At 39.9% G+C, this 19358-nt stretch overlaps 1 protein-coding gene across 3 annotated transcripts in view; it reads left to right on the top strand.

Moving 5' to 3' along the window:
• foxp1b (forkhead box P1b) overlaps window positions 1–19358 on the top strand; it is a 164420-nt gene that overhangs the window by 7091 nt on the left and 137971 nt on the right. For 2 of the 3 annotated variants that reach the window (XM_073467781.1, XM_073467780.1), the window contains exon 2: window positions 15084–15181. The exons of the other annotated variant lie outside the window; for it this stretch is intronic. The gene's annotated coding sequence lies outside the window, so the exon portion shown is untranslated. The remainder of the gene's footprint in view (window positions 1–15083; window positions 15182–19358) is intronic. 3 annotated transcript variants of the gene reach the window in all.

Raw genomic sequence — 19358 nt, 5'->3', positions numbered from 1 at the left:
GCCTCATCCTTGACTTCTTGGCTGTGTTTTCACTTGGCAGTCCCAGCCTAATAAGAAACATAACATGGCAGGGCCTGCTCTTCCATCATCATTGCTGGGTGGAAAGTTGGTGCGCTTTGATCATGTCTTTTGGGCGCATCACTCCGGCTTAGCCTGCTGCTCGCTATGTGATAAGCCATCAGAGTACTCAGATCTAAGCCGGCAGCTCCGTGGGCTCGAGGAGAGACAGGAGAGAGTAATGGAGATGAGGAGAGAGCAGCAATGCAAATTTTGTTGACAGACTGTTACTGCAGCTGTTCTCTTTGCCTTTGAATCCAACAATGTTACTGTCCATCTCCACTCGTCTGTGAAGAAAAGGCCATGTTTCATTTTTAAGTCCTTTTTCTTTGTGGAACAACACCGTTTTCATTTTGTGTGCTTTGCCCTCCTGGCAATTAAAACGCCTTTAATTGGAGGTGCATATTAATTGCCTCAAAAAAACACATGTGATTTAATGATTTTACAAACAGTTCTGTTCAGATGTACTCTTTACTGGTTAACTGATACAAGTTCACTTTGAAGTTGAATGCTCCGTTTTGGCTCGGCTTTCTTCCGTCTGTACATAAAACATCATTTTGAACCCCCCATTATGAAAGGGTGCTCCTAATTGACGGGTTGTTGCTTGTTTATTTGATATATATTTACCAGCTGGGTGGTAATTGGGGCGCAGTAATTACCCAAGATGCAGTGCAGCGCTTCAGCAGAGGTGCTAGCAGGCTGATGAGTCTGGAGCACAGATGAAAGTATGCAGGTTTGTTTAAATACTTGCGAGCGCAGAGCAGCGATGGCTAATTGGGCCTGTGTCCCTTCTATAGTCTCATTGTTTACTGTGATGATGTACAGCGTGAGGTCACAAGCATGATACTTTTATCTTTGTGCCTTTTTTTTTGTGGTACAATTGCAACCAGTATACCTGAGCTGTTAATAGCAACAATAAAAGGCCAGTTGCTGGATTTGGAGTCCCTCCTGATGATGTAGTTCCTTCACAGATAATGGCCTTGTTAACTGAGATTCATTACCTCTTCATTCAGAGTCCCCTGGATATTGAGGGAGAGTGTTCTCAAACTACTGGCTTTGCCATGGTGAAGTCATACTGATGTGGTTTCGTGTGCTATTCATGGAAGGTGGTGACGGTATCTTCCCTGACTCCTGATGATTCAGTTGACCTGAGACCGGGGCGGTGGGGGTGGTATTTGACTTTGTTTGCTACTCAATTCCACTTTCACACCAACTCTCGCTTTCTCTCTCTCTTCCCTCTTTCTCACAGTCACTTTCTCTCGCTCTCTCAAACACAGAGCGATGCACACCTTGTTTGTGTGCTGGCTGCTGTTGTTTGATAGGCCGCTCTCCCAGTAGATCTTCAGACATTGTTGTTGTTTGCCTGTATTGGTTGGAGTGTGTGACTTGCATTTGCCCGGGCTCCTTGGAGGGAGTTTGTTTTTGTTCTCAGTGTTGTAAACAGGGTGGAGCTCCATTCCCAAACCACTCAGTTGGAGAAGGTTATTTTCACACAGGAGTTATTTTTTTTGTTTTGTTTATCATTTCGGTCAATAGATTAGCCTGGGATGGAATTATGTGTTGGAGCAGATAGTGTGGCCAACCGTTCGCTGCATGTGCTGACTAGATAAACACTTTGTCACTGTTGTTTTTGTGATTAAAGAAGCACTCAGCTTTGGTTTTATTCATATCTCTTACTTTGTTAGGGCTGGGTGATAATTCAGTTGTATCATTTCTATCTTTCCATGTTATTATTCTGTGCCAAAATTCAAATTTTACTTTAGTCATCAGTCTGAAACAATAAGTAAGATTTTGCCGAAATGTGTAGTTGTGAAATCTTGTGAAATTACATTTTTTAATGATTTAATAATTTTATTTCAAAGAACTTCTAAATCATATTTACTTTTAAACAGGTTATTTTGAGCACTTTTCTAATACAGTAACATATAATAAGAAGATAGTGCTAATCACAATAAAATGTATATACATTTTTTCATATCGTACACCCGTAGCCTGGTCATATATTTTCACTTTGTTACCAGTTAAAATTTAAAGGGAGATTTTTGGACATTGTGAGATAAAATTGCCCCATGCTGTCCCCCTTTAAATACCTAATCACTGTACGTAACATTTGGTACTTTCAGTGAAGTCTTTACTCAGGACATCATTTTTGGATTAACTAAGAATGTCTTTGCTAGAAGAAAAGATTGAGGTTGTCCACAGATGTGGTTTCTTTAGAAGCAGGGCTGATTATGAAAAAATCATATTGTGTTTATTTTGACTGATATTGCGATTGCGATAAGATTCTGGATTAGTACCAATGATAATTTTTGCATTGCAGTTGTTATTTTCACAAAAAGATACAAATCATGATGATGTGACATTTTTTGGGGTCTGTCTCAAATAAACATGTTTTCTTACATCTGGAGAACAAGTTTTGTTGGTCAGGACAGAACATGCTGTTTTGTCACTCATTTTATCTTCACCAAAAAATGACCTTTAACAATTTGAATAATACACTCAGCCACATTGCTTTCCATATTATAGTGGAGCCACAGTTTGGTTCATATCACGGTTAAGAAAAAAAAAATAAAAAAAATAAGAAAAATTCTGGGTTTATGAATACGCTGAAATTTCTAATATCAAGAACATTGTGAAAGTAGATTAACATAATAAACGAACTTCATTTAAATTAAGCAAGTAAACAAAAATGAGTAAACAAAAACAAATCTCTTAAGACCAGTCTACATAATTTATGAGCAACCTGCGGGTACCGCGGGGCCGGCACGGAGTAAAAGCACTGTTGAACAGTCTGACACAACTCTATTGTTAGAGACAAATAGGGAATCTGGGTTTTCCTGCAGTTTTTGTCTATTTGAGGGAAAGACTGACGGGAAACAGCACTTTACAGACAGGTCAATCTGAGTCATGATAAAAATGAAAGTAAAAGAGATGCTGTTATGACGCGGGTGGCGGCGGGTTGGTGATGGGGAGTAGCGGTTTTTGGAAGACGGGAGCATATATGTTTGTATCGCAGCTTCAATCTCGGTTTCAGAATGGTTACACCCTTGCGATTTTAATATTACAGTTAGATGTCAAAAAGTCATGAATTCCCAGCCCAGTTTTCAAAACAACATTTTTGTTTATTGTAGTCAATCACTGAACACACACGTGGGTGGCTATGGTTTGTCCTTCTCGAGCCCACCATGAAAATGTACTAATTGAATCATGACAGAAGAAGCTGTGCTTAGAGTAATATAGAGACGATATTTGGATTGATACAGACTTGCGTCACTAATATTTGAGGTTCCTGTTTATCATGTGTGAAAAAGGTGCGATCCTGAGAAAGATCCTTGTCAGGTATTATACTTCTGTGGCTTTCACACAGTGGCTCAGAAACAGAGGCTGCGGATGTGTGTAAAGTCCCTTTTAGATGGGAGGCCACAGCCACAGTGGCTGCCACCGATCCTGTAACGATCTCACCAGAATCACAAAGCAGCAAACAAAGCAGTGTCCGGGTTGTGGGGTGCGGCAAGCGGCAAGTTTGAAATGGTCGTCAGCAGAAATCGCGAAAGATTCTGTTTTCAAGTTTGTGAGTGGGAAACATTTTCTAGCTCTCACTCTGTTGCATTATGCAAAGTTACTATTGAGGTCAATACAAATGCGGGAAAGCCGGTGTGTAGACTATGTTCATTCAGCTAGCTAAATGCAATTGCGCACACAAGTGCTAAATATTGTTAAGGTACAACAACAGTCTATATCATCATATCAGGTTAAGTATTTGTTTGATTTGTACAGAACGTACATCAACACACTTGAGCTGCAATGATTAATTGATTTGTTGTCAACTATTAAACTAATCGCAAACTATTTTAGTAATTGATTAATCTCTTTGAGCATTTTTATAAGAATGATTCCAGCTTCTTAAATGTGAATATTTTCAGGTTTCTTTATTCCTTAATGGCAAATATCTTTGGTTTGTGGGCAAAACAAGACATATTTCACCATTTTCTATAGTTTTATAGACCCAACAACTAATTGAATAATCGAGAAAATAATTAACAAATGAATCAACGATGAAAATTGGTAGTTCCAGCCCGACAACATGCCAATAGTTTTGTTTTATTAACTAAAAAGAGGGGGACAGGAGCAAAGTGGCACTAAATGAGTTTGTTGACATGATAATGTACAAAGAGCTCATTTCCTCTGCTCTGTACAAGACTCACTAGTACATGTAATCCCCCACTAGCACCGGCTGTGAGAGTGTACCAATTTACTCAACCACATCTAGGAGAAAAAACACACTCAAAACTTGAAACAATGAAATGAAATGAATGGCTATGAAGCCATCACAGCAGTACAATATGTCAAACTGTGTTGTCAATACATCTAGTTTGAATGATTATAGGTCAGTAGCATTTTGTGTATAACTAGTGCTGGTAGTATTCCACTGTTTCCAATGAGATCAATGCGCTTTACTTCTTGTGTGTGCGCACACACACTGGCAGTCAGGTGACATAACAGCAGGCAGTAAACAGGCACGTTGCTCATGTGTAAAACGTGATCTGTCAAAAACAAAATGAGTGAGTGAGTTTACAGCGGTGAGGAGAAGACAACAGCAAAAACTTTGGACTTTTAATACAAACATACACATAAGCTTTTTGATATCTCTTTTATAAACCAGCATTTGCAGTTAATCTGAATGAGTTCGTGCTGATTTAGCTTAACAACGGTGCCCTGCTTTCCTATGAGTGGTTGAACACACGTTTATGTCAGTGGTGGAAATTTAGTTTGTTATCGTGGATTACAAGACATTTATCAGTGACTACCTAACTGGTCTAAAAAAAGACCATTCTAAAGAGAGTATGAGTGGGTGAGTGAGAGAGAGAAACTGAAGTGGAACTGAAACTTTATTTGGTACTTATTGTGTTCCAGGTACTATAGTAAAAAGCCTGAGAAAAAATAACCCTGATGTGAATAGATCGTCAACTGCAGATCTGAGTCCCTGTGAACGGTGACGACTACCAGTCGCACCAGAGATTAACCTGAGACGGCAGTGGCTATAAGTCGGCCAAAAGCGTGAGCGTTACACCACATCAAATATGGAGTTTGATTATGTAGAGGACCCAGTTTTGTTTTACCATCTATTTATTGTCTTATTTATGTTTAGTATACGTATTTTTTTTTAGCTTTCAGTTAGCTGTGGTCAAAGCCTCAGCAGATTTCTATTGTTGTATTGTGAATGTACATCGACAAAATCTGAGAATATTTGTGCACAACCCAAAGATATTTAGTATACCGTCATAGAGGAGTAAAGAAACCAGACTATTTCTCAAACTGTTTAATCAATTAATTTTAATTGTAGTGTTTTGTTAAAACTTAATCATCTTTTCATTATCACTATGTTCTATTTTAAATACATTTTTGAGCACATGAACGATCACATTGCCTTGAAATGATTGATTTTATTCCAGTGTACGAGTACAAACATGTTTTTGAAATCTAGTAGTAATAGAGTGATACTAACAAGTGACATCAAAGTGCCTTCTGCATCATGCACACATGTTCCACACGTTCCTTCCAGCTCCCGACTGTTAACCATTTACTATTTACTGTTTACAGCCTTTTGTTGGAAACTTCCAGCACCTGTTGTAAATGCTGCAAATATGGTGCGGTTTGAGCAATCATCTATCCTGAGTTATTGGATATTTTTCTAAAAGCCTTTTCATGTTGTGTATATGGAGTGCATGATGTACAAGCTTTTAATGTGTTGACCAATCAATTCCTCACGCTGAAAACAACTCACAGTTAGAAATGAGTAAATCAATCTTTTCATATCCTGCTATACAGAGAGGAGCTGGGCCAGGATTTTGAGTGCATTTCTGTGTACTTTATACACAATCATATGCAGTGATTGAAGGGCTAATTCAAAGAATTTTAATCACTCCGACCAACCCTCTTGCAGTGTCATCTTTTTTGCAAATTCCCCATAAAATGAATAGATGAGCAGTCTCTTTTTAGAGCATAATAGCTACATTAGAATATGAGATGGATCACGGATGAAAATCCTGTATCCTTCATGCACTCTTTCTCTTTCACTCAGTCACTCTGATCTCTTTCGTCAATAGCGGTCTTGTGTAAAAGACCTTGCAGGCCACAGTGAAGTGTTCAGTTGAACCTCAACTAGACAGAGGAATGGAAAAAGCAGAGGTGAGAACAATTTGAGCATTAAATTGTAGAGTAGCTGGCACAGGATGGACTGTTTCAGAACAAGCTGAGCTAATGTATGATTTCATGCTGTGGAAGCAATAATAGATTTGTTTTGTTTGTGTTTAAGTCTCTCCACCTTCATTGATTGCTACGCCACACCCTCCTACCAGATTCACGGTGACAGCTCTTTTTCCACCAAGTGAGATCATACCATTGAAGGCTGTGTGTGTTGTTCTCATCAGGGCCAACCACATAGTGCCAGTCAATATGTAAACAATGGTGGAGACAGTTTCTCATTGCCTAACTGACATTTCTCATTGCTTGGCTGATGATTCATCTGAGAGATGTCATCTCACAAAGTGTTTTCTGGGTGCACTGTACTCATGGCGGTTTTAATAATTCACTCAGTGATCTTTGTCCACCACATTCACTGCCATATTCTGTATATGCTAATGTTGTAGACTACTCAAGGCTGCTCACTTCTTGTTTTGGACTCTGATCCATAAATAAGCAATGATATTCTAGATCATGTGACCAGACTTTGAAAAACAAGTTGTCCTGACTAAACAGATGATACTGTTGCAAACTACAGCTACACGTGTTTTGTCATCAGCATGTAGGTCTTAAAGTTCATCTCATCTATGGAGGTGATTGCGTTAAAGTCTAGTGGATAACTAGACAGTATGATGATTTACTATGGACCTAATCCCAATAGGTTTGAATTGCTCAAAGATGCAAGTAAACCCATAAACGCATTTAGTCTGTTGAATATGGCAAGTATTCATGTTCAAAGTAACTTTAAATTGCTGAAGGTAGGCTCATAGACAAAACATTGCGCAGCTTGTTTGTTAATGTAATTAATTTAATTCATTGCAAAATGTGCTTTACATGGAGCAAACTGAATATATATGTATATATGTAGTAATTGCAATAGTTACAATTATCTAGTTACAGTAGATTCAAGAGAGTCAAAAGAAAAAAACACTCCTTCAAAGGGTTGGGTACCGAACTTGGTACTTTAAAGGGTACAGACCAAATTACGTTGGTACTACCGAATACAGATTCCGTTATAATAATTTGGTGCCAAATTTTGGGACCTCAGAGAGAAAGAGTGAGAGCGCAACTACGTCACCCCGGCAGCTTGTTCAAGTCACAATGAGTCAGGGCAATGGCAACCTGAAAGCGGTTGCAAATGTGGTTACACTTTCCAAAACTCGATGCAGACAATGCTTGCGGCAATATTTATAATGCGCAATGCAAGAGTGTACCGTGTTTGAAAGCCTGAAAGACAAGTTTCTAGCAGCGGTCGCAGCTAACGTTAGCATGCCTGTACCCAGTGCGCAGCAAGGAGCAAGGAGTTGACTTTCAGTGATGGTTCAACAACTTCATCGACGTCTTCATGTAATTAATTCGTTGGATGAGGTGTTGTCGGAGATAACTGGACATTTTTTCATTGCAAGATTCATGTTAGCTTAGCATTAGCGTTAGCCAACACTCGCGCAGTGTGGCTTCGTCTGAATTGTAAAAGATACAACTGAAATTACATTTTTGTTAATACAGACAGAGTGAAGTACAGGACCTTTGGGTACAGAATTTGGTTTTAGTATGAGCCATAGCAAAACCTACTCCTGCAGCGTAATCTAGTGTTTATACATATGTTCACCAGGGTTGTGCTATAGAGTCACACATACTTTGAGATTATAATTCTTAATCTGTGAGGATAAAGCCATCATAGATATGTCTGTAGTGTTATTCTGATCTTGCTATCAGTTTAATTGGTCTGTGTGTAATTGGCCATCATTAGCTATATACACTTTAACAGTAGATTTTTCACAAAATTTACTATATCACAATGTATATCAATATTGCAATATAGGATAACATATACAGAGGATTTTAGCCACATCACCGAGTTCTATTTTGCTTCACCAATTAATGGCTAAATACTGTGAGAAGTCATTCATAAAAGAATGAAGCATAACATTAAAAAGCATAATTTGCTGCATAAAAATATAACCAAAATGGTCTAATGAGAGTGAGTAGGGTCAAAATACATAATATCCATACCAGACAGTGAGCTGGGTCAACTGTGGCGTAGAAAACCAACTATGGGGTATTTTGTTAGCTTAACATTCTGCAGTAAGTCTACTGTTTACTGGCAGTATAATAGGATTAACCGTGTCATCCATGTTCTGCATTGTTTCTGTCCTGTGGTTTAATCCTTTTTTATTTAAAAGAGAATTGCCATAAAATGACAACATGACCACATCAAGTGAAATATCCGTCCAACTCTAACTCCAGCTGACTAAGATTTGTACAGTAGGTGCCTTTTTTCCTTTTATGCCTCTTCAGATAATATAAGATTTGGGGAAGTGGCAACTGATCTGAGCTCTTCTTTTGTATGAAGACATCTGGCAGCAAGGTTACAGCAGGCAAAGATTTTCCTTGCTTTCATGTTCTGGAAATTAAACCTTAGATATTTTTCCCCACTCGTGCTAATGTAAATGATTTGCATGGAGTTTGTCCCTGCTGATTAAGGCTGTTTGGACTGTTCTTCTTTGGAACCATGCCAATTGAATTTTCTGCCTTCTAACACGCTTGGAGAGTGGGGAATATGGTTCTCATCGGGCCCGAGGCTTGATCTCCTTCTTGCCTCCCCCAATCCTTTCACATCACTCTGACAATTAGTCAGCCCGACCATCCCCAAATGACACACGTAATTAAAGAGTTGGCATTATAATTACAATGTGTTTATTGTCTGTTTATGGGTTTTGTGCAGTGCATAACGCACTGGGAGATTTCTTTGGTGTAAATGGATTCAGGGCTGTTAATATACTTGGTGGTAAATGCGATTTCATGTGGTTAACATCTCGATATCTCCTTTATCAGCCCTTTGACAGTTGCTCTGTTAGTTGCACATACAACGCAATTTGGCTGACAGCACAACCTGGCACCCGAAAAACCAAATTATTTAGTCATGGGCTTTTAACGGGCACAACGGTAAATGCATGTTAAGTAAATGATGCAATTTATTCCCTTCTCTTCATTGCCAGGCTGGCTGCCACGGGACTACTGCCAGCTTTAAATAAGTGGTACCCAGATGGTATTCACATGATGCCCACTTGGTTACAAAACGGTCCTGGGAAATAAAGCTGACTGCCACAGCAACCGACGGGTCAGCCGGTGAGCCTGTTGCTTTTGCACTCTGCGTGTGCAAATGGGTTAATGTTGTGTGTCACTTTGCAGAATTCTTTGGGAAGGTTGTTTCTCAGGGGTCCTAAATGAATTGGAAAAGAGCTCCGTTAATGAGGAGGGTGGGATGGAGAGATCGGGGAGAGAGATTCTCTGCAGGAGTTCGTTTTTTTCTCTGCTAATGTCGGGCTTCTTGCAGAAACGAGCGCGGGAGGCAAGTGATGAGCTTTGCCTCTAGAGTGATGTAAGTCTGACAACAAGGTGATTTCTTTACCGTCTTATCTTTAAAAAAGGCAAAGTCTCTTCTCTTCTTCGCTGTGTGTTTTGCAGTGTGCCTCCTGCTCTGCAGCTGTGCTGGTCTCAGAGCTGGCTGTCTCCTTGAGAAGTGTTGAACTGTGTCATCTCCAGCCACTAACAACCAACAGCTGCAGCAGCAGCCACCGCTCCAGATCGAGGGACAATGTGAAACTGATTTTCTAACGCAGAGAAATAAATAAACAAAGCCCCTGGGGAAAAAAGAAACAATACCACAAACAACACACAGCTTATGCAAATGCTGCGGAAATGTGTTGGCGAATCGATAAGCCCTATTTGTGTACGAAGAGACTATAGGACAAGAGTTTTTACACAGAGATGCACATTAATAACTTTGCTATTTTATCTGCAGTAGCTACCCCCAAACATCTGTTTAGTTTTGTCTCCTCTACAGTACATATTAAACCCACACATTATGATGAAACACACAAACTATTTGTTGTTGAGTTGAGTTGGGTGTCCGTCTGCACATAGGACACCAGATGTTCGAGGCAAAGTTTTAGTCATTGGGGTGGGAGAAGGGGTCAAACTGTCAGTGGGTCAAAGGTGCAAGAGCATAAAAAACTGCAGCACCCACACAGTTAATTAGAGATGACAGATGTATCGCCCATTGGTGTATTTATGTCAGCGTGTTCAGGTCTTTGCTGCTGTTGTTTCAAACGTCATTGTAAAAAATATAATAAGTCTGATGCAAGACACGACAATTTCTTTTGTGTGATATCTGTTTTTTCCATGAATGAAAAATGAAATCTTAACAGCTCATCCCATTGTTTAGCTTTTTCTCCCAGTCACCTTGTAATTGTTTCTGTGTCATAAGCAGCTATTAGTGTTGCTAGAAAATGGTAATGCTTTGAGAGACTCATCTTTCCCAGAGAATGGCTCTCTATCACACTCTCACATTCTTTTAAAAGGGAAAAGGAAGATGAATTTTGCCCATAAAGGCTGTATCACAAGGGCTTTTTATCCTAAATGGCTCTGGGGATTGTTATCTGTGGGAAGTGTGTCCTGCCTCCGTCGTGTTCAATCAAGTGTCCACTTAGCTGTGACTGGGAGTAATTGTTCCCAAGTGGGCCACACACTGACCTGTTAATGTCTGCGTTGACCCTCTAACCTTGTCAGCACGTCTTGGGGAGGAGTTTAAATCATGTGGATCTCCTCCGTGTCTTTATGCTACCGGGTCAAGTGGGCGTCGGCCCTGAAAGACCACTCTCTTGTAATTGTCCCCAGCAGCATGGGTCAGCCATGGGTGTTCCCAAAGACCGCCTCTTATTAGATGAGGTACTGGGAGTGGTGTGACTTAATGGGTCAAGCCATTGATCCGATACCGCACCAATGTCCCCCAGTGCAGTCACCATCCCTGCAATACCTGATCACTAGCTTGACTCTTGTTGAGGGATTGTCAGTTAGACTTCATAGATACCGAGTCCACAGTCTTCTTTGAGTATCACCTCTTGTTTATGGCATATTGTGCCCTTATCCTTTTTCACTCTCAGATTTTCTTCTTTACGACTATTTGAATGTGTTAAACAAGTTCCTTGTTGTAAATCATGGCACAATATGACAACTCTTACATTTCGTTTGTCACTTAAGAATATAGAACATTGAAATGGCTGGATCTGCTCTATCATTCCTTCAGTCACCTTCTTGAAAAAGTTTGCGTTGGGATATAATATATAATATATAATATAATGTAATGTAATATAATATCATGTAATGTAATGTGGGCTTTTGTTTTGGGCAAACATCTCTATTTGACTAGTTGGTTTGTGTACAGTCATCCGTGACAACACACAGAGCTGACCACCAACAGGAAAGAGGTTGTGTGTTGCAAACCATGGTAAAAACCCTGATTGTTTTATCGGAAAATGTTACATTGAGAATAAGGCCTAATTCAGATAATCCAAACAGAATATGCTGTTTACATTAGAGCCCGACCAATGCCAGATTTTCGGGGCCTATGTCATTACTGATATTCAGGAGATAAGAACATTAGGGAGGAAGCATATTCTACAGTTAACAATAAAAAATAATGTCCAACATGAGTATGAAACAGTTAACTTTAAGTTAATTACACCTACACCAGCATCTTTTTTGCATTTTGTTCTGTAATAAACATAATTTCATGTTGGCACATGTCAAACAACACACCGAAACTGATATATCTGCGGTAGTCCAATATCAACTAATAATATCAACCAGCAGATATATCCTTCAGGATGATCCCTATCAAATTTGGAATATTTTCATTTTTGTTATACTAGTGTGCATGTAAATGTAGTCCTGTATACCCATGCAATGAGGTGCCACATACCTCTAAATATGACTGACCCACTTATAGCCATAATCTCACAGAACACAACAGACTAAAAACCATTTATTAAATTTCATCTAAAATAACTGATACAATTTTCAGTCAGTTTCAAAGCTGCATTCTTATCATGTATAGTGAGACTGATTGTTATGCAACTGTAGTATAGAATAGTGTACAACAAATATGTTTCCAAGTGTTCAGCATGTGACTGTTCTGATTTATATAGCAAAAAGCATCATTCGGCACCTGACGGGTGCTAATTTCTCATACACCTCAACAAGGATGGACAGCTTCAAATGCCTGTCTAGTTTGCCTGGAAACTCACAAATGAGTGGCAATTAACACACATGCTGCAAAGTGGCTGGATGTGGAGTTTCTTCAGAAACTGACACAGTTTGCAATTTGAGTGAAAAGGGGGGATTACAACCACATGTTTCCAGAGAAGGAGGGAGGTGAGTGTTGAGCAGCTGGCATGCAAATGGCCACAAAGTGAGAATGCTTTACAGTTGGAGGTAAAAAATGTTTAACTGTATGTCGGCGTCTTAGCAGGCAGTATAGCTCAAAGTGTTTGCTTGTTTAGTCTGTTTTATGGACAGATTACACAATTAAACGTGACCACTTTTTAAAATCCAGGGCTTGTTAATTTGCTATAAAGACTCAAAATGCTCTCCCGTGCTTTTTTAACATCTTCTTTGTGAGACCGCACATAAATCCTATCTTTTTTTAATCGTCCCATCAAGTAGTGGAGTAAGCTGTATGTGGAAGACCGATCGCCGTTGATCTGAAAGTGAGGGGACTTTTAGAAGCCACTGCTCCACTTTGAGGGGCATTGGGATACAATAGAGCAGCCATAAATCCAAGGGGTGAGGGGGTGAGGGCTGTCTGTTGGGATCAACATATTTTGGGAGTAATGACAGGGATGCAACGGAGTAATCAGAGGGGTCTTATCTAGGGCCGATGGCAGGCCCAGGAATGTGGCCCGGCTGTGGAAACAACGGCTGCACTAATGGGGTTAGTTGAATTCCACACTGGTGAATTATGAGGAGTTGGGACGTCGGGGCTGTGGTTTGTTGTGTCTGGTCGAAGAGCTACACGACTCCACACAGAAACAGAGTTATACATTTGGTTTTTGACACGCTCCCTCACAGAACAGGCCAATTAACTGGGAGCTGAATTGCTTTACTGTGCTGCCGGAGACACAGTCCCACATTAAACAGCAAAGTGGTACACATATATATCACAGGGCAACAAGCCACACATGCAGCCATGACTCCTGTGACAGGGACAAAACCAGAAGCCATCCATTCTGCTGCCTCATTTGCATGATCTGAACCGTATCTGGAAGTCATTAGCATCTTTCCACTTGTTTATCTGGCTACAGATGAATGCTTTTGAGCTCCACACCAGGTTTCCGAATAAACAAAATGTCCAGCTTGTTTAGCATGTTTTTGTAGTGGTAGTCATGCATCATTTATGTAAGAAATTATATTACAAATAATTGTTTTTGTTTTACTGAGGCAGAGAACACTGCAGGGCCTGTAGGTCACTGTATTAATGACATTGCATTCTCCTGAGCAATCAGACTCTAAATTACCTTTTTGGACTAAATATCTCATCATGTTTATTTTGTTAGCTTGTTGTAATTGAATTTATGTAATGTGGTATCTGTAATGTACTTAAAATTGCTTTTTTTCCCCTCACATAATTGTTCTTATTGGGGAACTATATATAAAAATATATATGTACAAATTGTAGATCCTGTTGGTAGTGGAAACAAATGTTAAGTGTGGGTGCCTATTATTTCATTTAAAATAATGTCCATTAGGGTTCTTCTGATACTGATACCAGTATCGGGAATGCCTCTGATACCACCCAATATACTGAAATTGTTATCAGTGAGCACACACGTCTGTGTACCGATCTGATAATACATAATATTTTCATTAGAAATGGGACCCTTATTTCCCAGCAACATCCAAACACCTGTAGCTTTTACTTGTGCAGATGTTTTTACTGCAGAAGTAACAAAAATATCCACAAACAGCAGGCAACTTGCTTAACATCAATTACATCCAAAATAATAACATCTATACTGGGCTACTGGGTATACAGCTGTTAAAAAATGATAATATATACTGTATATGTATAATTGGCCATTTTGTAACACACTGGTATCGTATTGACTGATACACAAAGTTCAGTTATCATTATTGGTATGGTAAAAATAAAAATGGTATTGGTACATCTCTAATCAGGGTTCCAGGCTGTGACTGTTTTGGTCGCTCATGGCCCAAAAATCTGTTAAGTGCAGCTAAACATTGTCATTGGTCAGACATTAAGCAGGTCTGATTTAAAAACAACAACAACAACAAAAAATCACCAACTGGATGTGTAGATGGTTGCCCTTGAACACAAATTAGCCTTTAAACATACCTATTTTCTGTTACAATAATTTACATAATGTCTTAAGAATCAAATCAAAATGTATTATTGGGTGCAACCAAATTATGTGCTGGTGCACCTAAATGAAATACTTCGGTGCACCAATGCAACCAATGTGTAAAGTTAGTCTGAAGCCCTGCTGATGTCTAATGTCTTCTTACTATGATTGAGAACACGTACAGGTATGTGAAATCAATGCAGCACTTTTTAGTGTGGGTGTTTTTAAAAGTGCTCTCACACGTTAATAAAGGGAAACTGTGACATGAACCACAGAAACCAGTGACTTGGATACAAACACGTTTTACATCATGTGTCCGTCATCGTTGCTTATCTGCATGTTCAGATATGAAAGGTGCCTTGATATGCATGTAGGCCAGGACATGCCAGCAGGAATCAGTGTGTCATAACATTTCAAACACTTGTGGCTGACGATCACTTTTACTTTTGCCTGCCTTATGTCATTTCTGTACATGTGGGCTCATTGGACCAGGCTAGGGGCTTTCCCCACCTTTCACTTCCTGTTTGTAATAGTTTTATCTTTCCCCTTCCTTCCTTTCTCTGCGTCTTTCTCTGTCAGTGTCCTCTGTGAAACCCCCGTGGTCCTGCCCTCCAAACTGTGATCCGAGTTCTGATTGGAGGAATGGAGTGCCAGTCTGTCCTGCACCAGTGATCAGGGTATGTGGCAGTCCTCCCACTATCCCGTCTCTTATTTCATACAGTAATGTGTGTGCTGTTTTTCTGTGAAGTGACTCCAAAACAGTGTTAGGTCTGACTTATTCATATCAGGCCTTAATTAGCTTGAATCAGAGCCCACAGATGTATTCTGAGCATTTCATCAGGCTAATAGTTTAGTTCAGTGAGCATGGATGTGAAAAGACACAAATAGTCCAGAAAAGGGTGGAATATTTTGGAGAAAATATCTAATTGCGATTTTACTGACCAATATTGCAGTTGTTTTGTATAAATTACACTCTAGGACTGTATCTGTGTGGACTAGTTCCAGGCCTCTGAATTGCTGCCCACATGTCTGATTTTGCCAGCGATTTAAAAAGGCCTGGGACTGCTCTGCTGAATGGCTGTTTTCCCAGTTGAAAGTCAGCAGAGCCAATCAGGGCTGCTTCACAAACCCCTCATCATGGAGGTCCACATTCAGACCTATTAAATGAATATGCTTTAAACAATAATATGATCTTAGTGCATTTAACTCGAAGAATCTGTCCACTCTGTCATCTTAACTACCTACCTAGTTGCTAACTACCTGTCTGATCATTATTATATAATCGTTGTATAGTGTGGTAAGAGAAATACTCTGGTATAAGTAGAATCTTTAACTACAGTTGTGACCTCTTACAGGAGACTTCTTTCTCTGAATCCTGCCAAGGGTCTACAGATGTAAACTAGCTTATAGCTAACTCAGGTACAGCTAAGAGGCTGTCTACTGTCCCTGTCAAATAAACAAATAAATAAGGTACATTTTTAGGCAACAGTTGCAATTTCAGCTCTTGAACTGAAAGATTTCTGGCTAAAACTTTCACCTCCTTACAACATTTCGTGATAATAATGTCATTGTCTGTTGACTATTAATTGGAAAATATCTTTAGAATCAATCAATCAATCAATCAGTCAATGTTTAAGTAATTTTTTAAGCAAATTCCACAAAGAGCTTTGTCCAGCATCTCAAATGTCAACATTTGCCGGTTTTCTTGGTCTTCTGTCAAAGTAAACTGAACATCTTTGGGTTTTTTATTGTTGGTTGGACAAAGAAAAAGACATATTAAGACATGTCCCAGGGCTCTGTGAACATGATTGTAGTTAATTGATTAATCGAGAAAATAATCTGTAGATTATTTGACATATATAAAATAACTGTTAGTTGCAGCCCTGTTAACTGTAATTAAAATGGAAGTTTTTGCCTTTTTTAAATAATCATGAATTTATATAAAAAAAAAAGTTTAATCATTCAGAATGCTAGACAAAGTCCTAGCCCTCAAAGTGCATGATGAGCTCAGATGATTTTGTCATCAATGTAAAATGCAATAATATTTTTGTGAATGTAGAAGGATGAAGTGTTTGAAACTGTTAAAGCAACAAAATGTATCTTTAGGAGAACAATGGCGGATTGGAAGTCTCATCCCCATATCGTCAAATACTGATTCTCTGGGTTGGACGCTCAGAGAGTAACAAAATAGGGAACAGACTCTCCAATCAACTATCTTTCTCCAGAAAGTTAAATTTTGTTGCTTTCATGCAGTGTTAAAGGTATTTTCAGATTGAAATGCCAGGTCATTTTGTCGTCTCATTGTCGTGATACAGTAGTATGATCTTATAAATATATGAATATTACACACCTATATTTGCCAACCTCTGCCAACTGAAATTGTATACTGATAGTAATACTACTAATAATAGCAATAATAATAATAATGATAATAATAATAATAATGATGATGATGATGATGATGATAATAATAATAATAAATAGAGTTAATTCCACACCTGAAATCAATGAAACCTTTGACATCTGTTAGCATCCAGCATATTACCCTCTACCTGAATGTTGCACCGTCAGCAGCTTTGTGTTCGTGACTCTCCTTTGTTTTTTAATATCTTTGGCGTACTCAAGTCTTTCTGTCCCTCTCCTCACCTCTGTCTGCCCCGGGAGCCCTGATTGGCTGAACACTTTCTGCACTATAGTCTGGCGGCTCGCCAGCCATGCTGCCAGTGGCTGCCGTGCCCCCTGATCAGAAGAGAATGTGACATTTGTGCAGAGGTAATGGAATCTGCGTGCAATTAAATCTCTGACTGTGAAGAGGAGTCTATCTCCTCCCTGCTCCCCCCCCATCTCCTGCCATTGCCAGCAGCAGGGGGGGTCAGGCGCGATGATGAAACCTTCCCAGCAGGCCCCTCTCCGCACTCTTCTTTCCCAATCTCAGTGTCAGGTTGTGTTTTTTAACTTTGCCGCACTGGCCCTGCCTCTGTCTGGCAATTAATTACAGAAAACATCCATTATGGAATCTCTCTAAATATTGTAGAAGAATTAATATTCAATTATAAAAATTACATTGCAGGGCTGCAACATTACCAGTGCTTTGATGAATTCTGCTGCAGGTGACAGTTGTTACTTTGTAATGACTGTTGTTGGGCATGGTTTGATCTTTTTTTATTTGGGGGAGGAGTGTTGGAGAGGAAAAAGATGGAGGCAGAGGGCAGATTCATGCATGGATGAGGAGAGGGTCATATCTCCCTGCTCCTCTTTCTCCACTACACTTAACGCCTCATTTGTGGGCTTTGTGGCCAATGGCTTGAGTCTGTGATCTGTTGCCATAAAAGGCAGCTTTTTCCTCTCTGCTGATGGGGCACTTGCTTGTGGGTTAATACTAGACCCCCTCCATAGGCGGACTCATATCTAATGGATATGTGTATCCCCATCAGGATAGCTCATAAACATAAAACTCTCTGCTGCCATTGTACTCGGTGGAGCTGGTTGGGGAAGGACAGAGCCACGGCATGCGAGCATTTCCCTTGAACTTGTGTAGGAGTGGTTCCTATCTGTGTTCCTCGTGCACACTGGGTGGACGGAGATGCAGGATATCCAGGTCAAGGTTTGGCTAAATCCTCCCTGTGTCGTTCATACCCTGTGTGGGTCTGTCTAAATGGCACATACTTCTCCTCAGACCAGACACTGGACACACAGTTCAATGTAAATTTTGAATTGGGAATGCTTGTTCCAGCTCATTTAAACAATGAAAGATTACACTTTCATTTTCTGCACACTGCTGTCTGAACCCAGCTTTAATGTGACTGTTGTTCTGTCACGTTCAACTCCTCTTTTTTTCACATTCAGCCTCCCTGGTAATGTATTTTGTCATGATGAATTATTAATGTCAGCGTTGGTTGAGGGGAGTGTTGTCTCAGAAAATAAGAGGGTCACTCTGTTTCTTCTTTCTTCTTTACCCAAGGGTTAATTTGAACCAACAATCAAATGAACCTCCCTATTTCCTCGCCGCACTACGGGTCGTAATGAAAACTGCTGGGTCTTAACTTTATTCACCAACATCCTGCTGAACAAATACAACACCATTCCTCTTGCCTCTCTGTTTTTCCCTCTCCTGCAGATGGCTTTTGCTGCGTTGTGTGATACAGAGGAAAAGGCTTCGCTGGGGGAAGGAGAGAGAAAGAGGCTTTGCTCCATTAGTGTCATTCGAATGGTGAATTAGATCAGTCTGACTGATAGATGCGGAAAATTGTTTTAATTGTATAATTATCTGCGGCAGCCACTTGTGCGGAAAAGTGCTGTGATGTGGGTGAAGGCTGGGGAAGAGCACATTTTGGCCTTTATGTGCTTATTTTGCCTTTGTACAGGAAATGAACAACAATTGGGGGTCCTGAGGATAAAACATAAACACACCCAAGCCCGCAGACACTCACACTCCCCCCTGGGCAGGTTGTGACATGTTCAGTGAGATGCTGCTCTTTTAAAGTAATGCGTCTGGCCAGCGAGCCTTCTCCTCAGGCAAAGAGGAGGGCGTCTGTAAGCGCCTGATCAAGATGGCACAACTTAACACAAATGTAACAGCTCTGCAGAATGGCTCGCTTAACACTGCTGGAGCTTTGAAGAGAGAGAGAGAGAGAGAGAGAGAGAGAGAGAGAGGCCCGATACATGAGGAACTAATCACATTCAGCTGATTTCTGATAAGATGTAAAATGCAAGACTACGGACAGATGGCACTAAATCTTTGGCTTTATATCTGTCACTTTATGTCTCTCCTGCACAAGATTCCCATGAATGAGTTTGCATGAAGCTCCTATCTTAACTGCCAATTTGGTTAGAAAATAATAACAGTTATCAGCT

This window comes from Pagrus major, chromosome 6, assembly GCF_040436345.1.
Source record: "Pagrus major chromosome 6, Pma_NU_1.0".
Taxonomy (NCBI): Eukaryota; Metazoa; Chordata; class Actinopteri; order Spariformes; family Sparidae; genus Pagrus; species Pagrus major.
Note: the sequence above shows the minus strand (reverse complement) of the source record. Positions and strands in the feature narration are given on the sequence as shown.